The 10,409-nt window shown below is 42.5% G+C and overlaps 1 protein-coding gene across 1 annotated transcript in view; it reads right to left on the bottom strand.

Annotated features, from left to right (window-relative positions):
* Window positions 1-5,466: 5,466 nt before the first annotated feature.
* Window positions 5,467-10,409, bottom strand: part of LOC123031151 — a 93,670-nt gene continuing 88,727 nt past the window's right edge. The window contains exon 3 of the transcript XR_006416229.1: window positions 5,467-6,221. The gene's annotated coding sequence lies outside the window, so the exon portion shown is untranslated. The remainder of the gene's footprint in view (window positions 6,222-10,409) is intronic.

The following is a 10,409-nucleotide window of genomic DNA, read 5'->3' as shown; positions in this document are numbered from 1 at the left end:
TCAGTTTTGCTTCCAGGAAAAGTTCAGGTCTGATTTGCTCTAGGACCAATTTGTTTGTCTTTCTGTCAGTCCAGTGTATTCACATAGTTCTCCAGCAGCACTTTTCAAAATAATTAATTTTCTTCCTGACAGATTTATTCACTGTCCATCTTTCACACCCATACACAGTGATTAGGAATACAAGATTGTGAATGATCTTGGCCTTGTTCACTTTCACTTTCATCAGGAGTTATTTCAATTCATTGCTGCTTTCTGCCAGTAGTATGTCTTCATTTGCATATCTTGATTTATTGATGTAACCTTCCACTGATTTTTCACTATTTTTATTATGTTTGCACTATCTTTTAAATGGAAAAGATATTTATACTCACACACCTGCCATTTAAAAATAAATAAATAACCCTAACTCTTTATCATATTTCTCAAGAGGGATGAAGGAATAGAATTTTATGATGGATGCTAAAATGCACATCTCCATACATATATATGTGCTTGTCTAACAGATGCATGAAGAAACTATAGAGCAATGCTTTGTGTTTAGTTTAGTTTTGTTTGAGCTCTGCATTCAGTGGCGGCCCATGAGATTTTTCTGCCTGTTCCCCTTTCTACATAGAAAAGCTAGCAGAAACTGGACTAGCAGATTGAACTTAGTTCAACTATGTTGATAGAACTGTCACTTTCTAACACACTGCAAACCCTTCTTAATGGTATGGCTGAGCTTTATGGATCTACTTTTTAAAAAGCTTCCAAACTAACAATTGTCCAGTGCCAATACCCTAAAATATGGAATCCTGAGTAGCATGGACTTGGCATTTGGAAGTTAGCAAGGCTTAATATTTGACAGGTCTCACATAGTAATTTTTTGGCAGGGTTGATATACCATCCATCCCAATTACAGTCATATTCTAGAATGCTCTTTGCCTCCTTAACGGTGATCAGGAAAAAAATTAAATACATAAAATGTCACTTAGAGGTCAGAATAAATAGCACTGACCTAGGAAACGAGATGGCTCACCAATTGGCCAGCAATTTGAATGCAGAAATAACAGCATTATCATTATCATCAACAGCAACAACTTATTGGGGAAAAAACTAGCAGCCAGGCACACTGCTAGATTATGAAACAAAGGGTTGTCAACTGAAAATACTAATATAAACTCTTTGTGGCCAGTACGTGGAGGCAGAACTTCATACCTAGGAAAGAATATCTTTGGACATATTTGCACATTAATTTCAGAGACATGGTTAGCTCAGCTGTTTAAAGGTGCTAGGTGTTTCAAATATGAAAGATGATCATTTTTCAAGGAAATAATTAAAAGGAAACACATTATATAAAGAAAACTAAGCTGAAATGGGCTTCTGGATGGAAAATGATGCTCAGTAGGAATTAATGACAGGCTGGGGTTGATAATCTTGAGTGCCACGTGGAATATCAAAGGAACCAGCTGCATATATCGTACCCATTGGTGGGAGGAGGTTGAAATTGACGTGCATTACTGCAGACAGCATATACAGGGCTTAATGCCTGTAATTTCTCACAGGAGATGGATGAAAGGGCAATGTCACCTCCTGTTAAGTAAGCAGGGGGAGGGGAAAAGACAATCCACTTGGCAGCACAGTGAGCCAGAGTCTGATCTTGTGCAAATCAGTACAGGGCTCCATTGATTTCAACAGTTCCTGAAGCCAGTCATTTCTTCTTCTTCTCTTCCTGTCCAGAAGAAGTGGCCTTGGAGGAGCAAACTACAAATAGATTCGGCAATACAGAGAGAGGGATATAAACACTAAGCATCAAATATTTTCAAAACCATGACCACAACACACACATATCAAAACAGTTTGAGTCAAAGCATCCCAAGCAAATATATCATATATTCCATTGTCTACCTTGCACGGAAAAATTAAAACAGATCCTTAACAATGCTTTGCCTAAATAAAATCTTGAGTGTTAGCAATTAACAAAAATAGAGGCATATTCATGTCCCTCTGTTCCCTCAGGCTTTCAGCAATGATATTTTTAATGTGTTATGTCCAAAGTTTACTTGATTTTTATTATTCATTTCAAGTATGGGGGCATTATGAATCTGCAAAATGCAATCGAACTGAACCAAGAGGTCAACATATGGCAAGGGACCTATGAAAAGAACAGAAAATAGGTTGCAAACAGAGAACACAACCTTGGTAAGGAGTTAAAGTAAGATTTGAGGCAATGACTCTGGATGTACAAAACTTGCAGCCTTCAGAATTGGTTTCAATATTTATATTGCTGTTTTTATAGCGGCACAACAAACTGTCAATCTTTCATTGAATACAATAGTCTATCACGTGAAAGCAAAGATGTATTAGCTTTTTTAGCTGTGCAAAGGTCTAAGTAATTCAGGGGAAACTTCATTTTATCTTGGTGATGACAGTTATATTGTAAAATTTTTGGAACTGATGATAACTGCAGCAAGTTTTTCATATTATAAGTGCCCAGGGCAGTGTATCTGCAGGCAGCAAATATCCAAGTGGGAAAATTAGAAAGGATAGTTAGATGTTTTTCAAAATCATCTTCCCCACCTAAGGAGAGATGTCCCCCTAATTTGGTGCTTAAACAGAAACAAATGAAACAAAGATAGATGAAGTACCACAAAGCAAAGTTTATAACATTTTTCAGTGCTTCTCAAAAGTGAATGATGAAAGAGGAGACCTGTTGTTCATCTGAGATAAGAATTCTCTGTGTACAATTGGAGCAGGAAGCAAAATAAGAAGTATGTCTATGGACTTTTCTACGCAAACAACTGCAGAATAATCGATCCCCATGCATGGTGGTTTGCAGTTTCTTGAAATGACATTGTGATGCCTCTGTGTCTAAACATCACTGCAGGATATTTCTTTAAGAGCAAGGAAAATGTGAAATTTAATCGAAAAAGTGCAAGAAAATGCAATTGCATCATGTGCATTTGTACTATAGCTCTGTACCACAATGCTTCCTAGAGGTTATGTAGCAGAAAAGCAGGAAAAGAAAACTCTTGTAGTGTTTGGTTCTCAGTTCTGCAACAAAACCAAAGATACAGCCTTGTGTAGAAAAGCTTATATGGACTTGGGGCAGGGGGGTGGGGTTCCCATGATGCTGTAATGTCCTCTTGGCTCCAGTGCTAATTTTCTACAGGAAGGTTTCATGACAAGCAAAGCCAAACAATGACCTACATGTAGACCTTTATCCTACTAAAGACCAAGTCTCATAGTGGATCTTTGTCATGCCCTGTGATACTTTTTTCTAAATTATAGGTCAGAGTGGCAGGGGGTATCTAAAATCCAATCTCATGTGGATTTTTGATTATATGTAGCCACAGAAATGGGAGGAGTTGGAACTGTGGACTTGACTGTTGGGGATTGTGCTGGTGGGTACTTGTAATGGGTAGCGGCTGGGGAAGAGAGAAGCCAAATTTTGCCCCATCTGAACCCACGCCACTGGACAATCTTGTCTGAAAGGAAGGTTACAGTAGTCACAGGGTTTTTTTCCTCCCATGGCAGATATACCAGCTGCGGGGATCTATTTCGCAACAGAAAAAGGAGTGCAGCAATAATCCCCAGAAGCATTTCCTATTTATCCATCAGGCTGCATCAAGGGTCAGTCTGTAGGTCAGTTTTCCCCATCTTGTGCCTCACTGAGAGACTGCCTTTCCCAAGATTCGCAGTCAGCATGGCTTTGTTGGCTGAGAATCATGGGAAGTGCAGTCCCAGCACATCAGTGAGATACCTGGCTGCAGATGACTGCTCTGCAGGGTCAGGTTGCAGAAATGGGTTTCGCTTATTTATTTGCCTTGTATGCTGCCCTTTCTTGAAAAGATTCTAGGATAGCTAGTTCCAAGGTAGCAACCATAGTGCAAAAGTGCTAGAGACAGGTGAGTATTCAAACCAGAGATGGGGCAAGTAGAGGACAGCAAACGGACAGTTTCTTTCAACACAGCAACTTGTGAGGCTAAGGACTGGTGGACAGGGACTGGCCCTTGAGATCAGCTGACACAGGCAGGCTGAGGCAGGGTAGCAAGGCAGGCCTGATGGAGCCCTCAAAGCATGGCTTTTGGTTTGCTAGATTTGTCATGGAAACTGAGTACTAGAGGTACACAGGAGCTGCATCAGAGACCACCTAAACACCCCCACCACACACACACACACACACACACACACGTATGCTTGGTACCCCATCATCACACCAGGAATGCACAATAGATTCTAAATAGGGCCGAAAATCCAGATCAAGTTTTCTGGGAAATGCTGCATGCCATTTAAACTATCTATCTATCTATCTATCTATCTATCTATCTATCTATCTATCTAGGACATTTCTTTACCGTCCTATTAGAACAGTGTTCTCAGAACAGTATACAGGATTATTTCCTATTTGTTAAAGCCTGCACCCAAGTCCCACAGCTCAGCTGGCGTCTGAACCCAGGTGCCTGAACCACTTCTTTCTCACTTATGACCATTAGGACTCACTTCCTTTCAGTCTCCATAGCCAAGTTCAGTATTATGGTCTTTGAGTCTTGTTTGAGGGAATACTATTGGCTGCATCTGTAATGTAATAGTTCATCCAGAACGGCCAAGAAGTTAGAGACAATCCTTAGCCCAGATGTGCAGACTTTTCTCCCTCATCCTAGGATCTCTCCTGTATTCCTCCCCAAACCTTGTGCTAGTTGGAATGTAAGCCTGTCTGGGGGCTAATTTTCCAGGTGATCTTTAGCAAGAGTGCCTGTGTGTGTGCGTGTGCGGCGGGCGGTGTGTGGGGGAAGAACCACGCTGGGTCTTGTTCTCATTCCCCTGGCTCCTCCTTCATCATCAGGTTCCAAATGGTGAGAGTCAAGACAGTTTAATTTAAAATAAAGTGGAAGTGAATTTGCTAAGAATAAATAGAACTCCTCACCCATGAAGGGCAATTCCATCTATTTCACTTGAAGAAAGTATCTTCATAATTCACTCTGGCTGCTGGGAGGGGGCTAGAGAGAGAGAATGAATTATTTGGTGGCTTGCTGTAGACGATCCTTCCCTTGTGCATAGTAAGTGTGGGACATCACATTCTCCTGTGGCAGTCTAGTCCAGGAGAGCATCATGGACCAGATACTTCTTTGTATAACAGGGCAAGGGTTTGTCTTCAAGCTCCATGTCTGAACCATGTGATATCATTTTTTTCCATACATTTGTAAAAATGCATTTGACTTTTATCAGTATTTATTTATTTATTTATTTATTTATTTATTTATTTGAAACTTTTATATGCCGTCCCTTATGAATGGCATCTCAGGATGGCTTACAATCATTAAAAACAGAATACAATAAAACAATCCATACTAATGTAATGAACAACATATAACCAGTAAAAATAAATTAAAAAGCAACTGTTAAAACATTAAAATACTAATTTTTGAAATAATGATTGAATAAAAAGGTTTTGACCTGGCACTGAAAAGAGTATAAGCTCAGCGTCAGGCAAACCTCTCCGGGGAGCACATTCCACAATCTGGCCCTACTCCGAGTAGAGAGAAGGCCCTGTTCCAAGTAGATGTCCTTTTTACCTCCTTCAGGGAGGGTTCTCGGAGCAGGGCTTCTCCCGAAGAACTTAAGGGGCGTGAAGGTATATAAGGAAGGAGACATTCCTTCAGGTATCCCAGTCCCAAGCCGTTCAGGGATTTATAGGTCAAAACCAGCACCTTGAATTAGGCCCGGACTTCAAGTGGAAGCCAGTAGAAGTAGCTTCACAAGGACCACCCTCAGCAGTTGTCAGGGGGCTTTTGTTTGATATTGATAGCTGTGAGGATGTTAAATTCTGGCTGTCCAGATGTTTATAGAATCATAGAATAGTAGAGCTAGAAGGGGCCAGAAGGTCATCAGGTTCAAAACCCTGCTCAGTGCAGGACACCAGGTTAAACAATCCCTCTCAGATGGTTATACTCCAGTTGTTATACTCCAGTTCCCATCAGACCCAACCAGAATGGCCAACGGGCAGGGATGGTGGAAGTTGTCAAGCAACATCCGGAGGGCCATAATTTCCTCATCCTTCTCTTCGCAGTTCACTTCCATAGCCAAACATGAAGAGTGTTACATTTTTATTATAGCCTTTAGTTGCCGATTCAAGATTCCACTTCCCATAACAGACACATGCATCCCCAGCTATGAAGGTCACTGTTTCAGTCTCTATAAGTGAGATATAAAGTATGGTGAGACCTCAGAAGCTTGACAGGTACCTGGGAAAAGCATATACCTTGTTAGAAGAAATGTCCATCATGTACTGAACTGAACAGCTTTGTTCAATATGAACAATTGTGCCATTACAGAAAGAGAACATGGAGAGAGACAGAGTGAGAGAGCAGTGTGTTCAGTCACAACAATCATCATTCAAGCAAGTATGTGACCAAATTGTTTTTCAAAAGTCCTGTTCATTGTAGATACTTGCCAGTACTTCTACATCTTTCAGGTCCTCACTGGCAGAATGAGGTTGCTCCGAGATTTACTTGCTTAAGCATGTTGTTGTGAGCCAGACCAGTTACTTAAAATCTCACAATCTATTTTGTGCTGTTTTTCAATGTTTTGACATAATATTCTATATCAGCCTTCCCCATCCTCACGTCCTCTGGAACTACCACTTACAGCAGCCCAAATCAGCATGGCCAATGGCCAGAAATGTTAATGTTGTTATCCAAAATATCTGGAAAACACCAGAGGCTGAAGAACATTATTCTATATTATTTAGGCTGCTTCCAATTTACTTAGGTGCATTAAAAACACATTAGTGACATGATGAGGAAATGGGCAAGTGTGTTGGGAAAGTCCAAAAAGACAAAACACTTGAACTCTTGGAATGGTCCTCACGGACTGCAAAATAAAGGTATCATCCTTGCACCAACTTGTGTTCTTGCCACATTATGCAGGTTCATATCTTCATCCAAGTTTGAAAGAAAGTAGAACTGGGACAGGCCAATAGCTCAGTGGGACAGCACATTCTTTAAACTGAGAAGGTCATTGCTGCTTTTCATTTTAATTACTGCATTTCTACCTTACCCAGTACGAAATCTCTCTTGGCAGCTTACAAATTAAAAACCTTAAAAATAAAATATTATATATAAAATAAAAACCATTTCTATACAAACATGTAAATAGACAATACACACATGGATGCTCTATCTCACACACACTCACATGCACACACACATCTAAACAATTTTAACAATCAACAATAAGAATCCCAAGACCCATCAAAAACTTATCTTATGCTGCCTATTGCCTGAAAGGCCTTTACCTGGCACCCAAAACATAATATGTTGGTACCAGGTGGACCTCACTGGCGAGATTGCTGCATTATCTGGAGGCTGCCACTAAGAAGGTTCTCCTTTGTTGCCATTTTCTGAGCCTCCCTTAGAGGAGGAACTTGATGAATGAGCTCAAATGCATTACATAGATAATACAGATAAGAGCAAATAATAGGAATGACTTTGGCCTGAAACTTTGGAAGTCCAGTACCACATTAGACAATACTGTGTTACTTGAGCAAATGATCTGACATGGTAATATGGCAAATGCTGCTTTCTTCTTTGTCAAGTATTTAAACACTGTTCTTGCCCTTAGTGTGGCTTGGAATCTGGAAGAAACTGACAACATACAAAAGTGAACCTTGATGTAATTGACAAGAAGTGCAAAAGTTAAATAAGAAGAGCTGTCTTTAGCACCAGTGTATCTGCAGCAGTTGTGTCTATTACATGAAGACTTCCCTAAGAACGAAGTAAAATTTAAATATTAGAAGCAATCTAATGAACATGAATCTCCTAATGAACATGGAACAGGAACACGGATCTCCTCCTGCTCCCAGAAATTTCTTCTCTGTTTCTTTCTTCTTTTCTGAGACACTGTGCAACACTTTAGAATTGTGATGAAGCTGGAACATTCCCCATCCCATGCATGGAATCAGGAGGATGCCAATGTTAATGAGCTGATGCTGCAAGCATGCACTAGGATATACACACAGGCTGCAGCTCATGGGAAGTGGAATGAGAAGGTTGCTCCTCAAGCTCCTCTTAGAAGAGCCGATCCTGTAAAATCAAGCTGCCAATTCCCCCTTTATGTTGCTAGATGAATGCTAGGAGTTGTTTTTCAGCTCAAAGGGTTTTAAGTCCCACCCCCCAGGGCTCCCCACTCTTCCAGCTCACCCCTAACTATCCATGGCATAATAATCAGGAGCTCTTCTTCTCAATCTCTTCTGCACACCTGAGGAATGAGAGAACACAGCCCCCAGAACATCGCCTGAAAGCTGTAAATGTCAGTTGCTATGGCAACCCCACATTTTTCTTGTGCTTCCTAATGACTTATTGGCATTTGTTGTAATTTACAGCTTTTTGGCAGCTGGAGATTGGCTTGTCTTTCCCTCTCCCTCAACACCCCAAATCCTGTTAATGTTATGCACACTAATTAAGCAGGGCTAGGAAAAGAGCAGAGTGTAGCCCTTCATTTCAGCCCTGTCGGATAGCCGAGGAAGCCACTGTCTCCTTTTGAGTGCTTAAAAGCTCCCTCTTCTGAACTGGCATGTCTCCTCTCCACACTTCCAAATTCTAATAAGGAGGCAGGAATGTGCTATTCTTCCCATTGTGTGAGATCATCACTCATTTTCCTTCTCTTGGGCGAGGCTGAGGTGGGCGGGACACCTTCATGAGGAACATCGCTTTGAACTGGTGCCAGTTTTGGAGGACAACTACAGCTTGCGGAAGACAGCCACAACACGCAAGGGCATGAGAGGGGGTGAGAGGTATGGGCGAGCTGTGCTGACCCATAAGGCAGGGCTGCTGCTGAGGCAAACCCAGGCATCTTCACTCAGGGCAGCAGCGGGAGATGCAGTACCGGGGCTGCCTGTGTGTAAACTAAATGCCCAAGGTACAAGATCACAGCAGGCCTTTCTTCAGGCAAGCAACATGTGCAATGACTGTTTGGGACCACCAGTGTCTCAACCTGTCTCACACACAGCAGTCCTTAATTTGCTTTATATAACTTATTTATATCCTGTTTACCATCAAGATCTGAAGATGTGTAGAGGGGTGAAGGGGATCACAGCAGCAGGTTCTTACCCCCATTTATGCCGATTCCATTGAAGGTTGGTCACTGGAGGCCACTGGGAGACTGGGAGCTACCATTTTATTTCCCAGCCATCCCATAAGAATGATGCTAAGCAGGACTTCAGCAACCATGACGTCCCTTTGGAAGTCACAGACTGACAGTACCTCCTCCTGAGCTGCGATTCTGGCAGTGACGTTCACTTCCTGGCCTGGCTTGTTTGCCCAGAGTGCTTTCTACTCACTTTCTACTACATCACTGGCGACCTGGACAGGCGAAAAGGCCACCAGCAGAGGCCACACATCCCAGTAGGCACTGGGATGCATTTCCCTGTTCATGTGGGGCATTCCAGTACTGCAGCTACAGCATTGTTTGAGTGGGCAGTGAGCTGGTGCCCGACGAGCCGAAGAAAAGGTCACGTTGCTCGAATTCACAGCCGTGCACGCACTGATCCGGTGCCATCCCCAGCGTTGAAGCAAGGGTTCAGCTTAGGGAGAGCCAGAGAGCCATCAAGCATCTGCTGCTGCTCTTTTCTGACTACCACCACTTTCTGGACCAGAGGAAGAGGCAGTCAGACAAGGGCATTGCTTTGATAAGGAGCTGAAGCAACTCCAGGGGACTGCCCTACCTTTCCTCGATACTGGACCTGATCTTATCCTTCTCCTCAGGAAGCAAAATGCTGTGGGCCATCCCTGCTAGGAGATGGCCCCAATATTTTCCACTCCAGCTGAATGATAAGCAGTTAGGGCTCTGACCGAGAACAGGCAGCAGCACACGCAAACACTTGTTTTGCTAATGTGTCGTATCGCGCTCTTGCCTCAGAGTGGTTCCTGTGCCCTCTGTCACTCAGGGCTGAGGGAAGGGCAGAAGGAGGCAGCCTCTTTGGAAACTCCTGTGGTTCTAATTGCAGAAACAGCTGCTGGAATAATAAGTGGCTCTTGGCTGAGGTAAACAGCAGGAGAGCCTGCACTTTCTGTGCAGGGAGGGGAGGGAGAGGGGGACTCTTGCTAACAGATGTTCCTGCTTTCAATTCAGTATGACAAGACAGCACAGCTTGAAAGGCTGGAGAATTTAGCTGTGCAGATAGGAGGAAAGGAAGGCACCCTAGGTGCTGCCCAAATGCCTTGGGCACAGGGCTCTCAAAGGCTTTGCTCATACTTGGTTATTAAGAATGGCCTTATGCAATGCTGAATCTGAGCTCCTGCTATGTAGAATCGATCAGAAACATCAAAGTCCTTTACTTTAAGGTAGTGATATAAAATGTCCAAAAATCCTGGAGACACATGGCATTTGTATTAGAACAAGCAAAACTCTGCGGGTGAGGGGGATAGATATAC

Source organism: Varanus komodoensis, unplaced genomic scaffold, assembly GCF_004798865.1.
Source record: "Varanus komodoensis strain SLA01 unplaced genomic scaffold, ASM479886v1 scaffold1, whole genome shotgun sequence".
Lineage (NCBI taxonomy): Eukaryota > Metazoa > Chordata > Lepidosauria > Squamata > Varanidae > Varanus > Varanus komodoensis.
The sequence above is the reverse complement of the archived record's forward strand: the minus strand, read 5'-3'. Positions and strand labels throughout refer to the sequence as shown.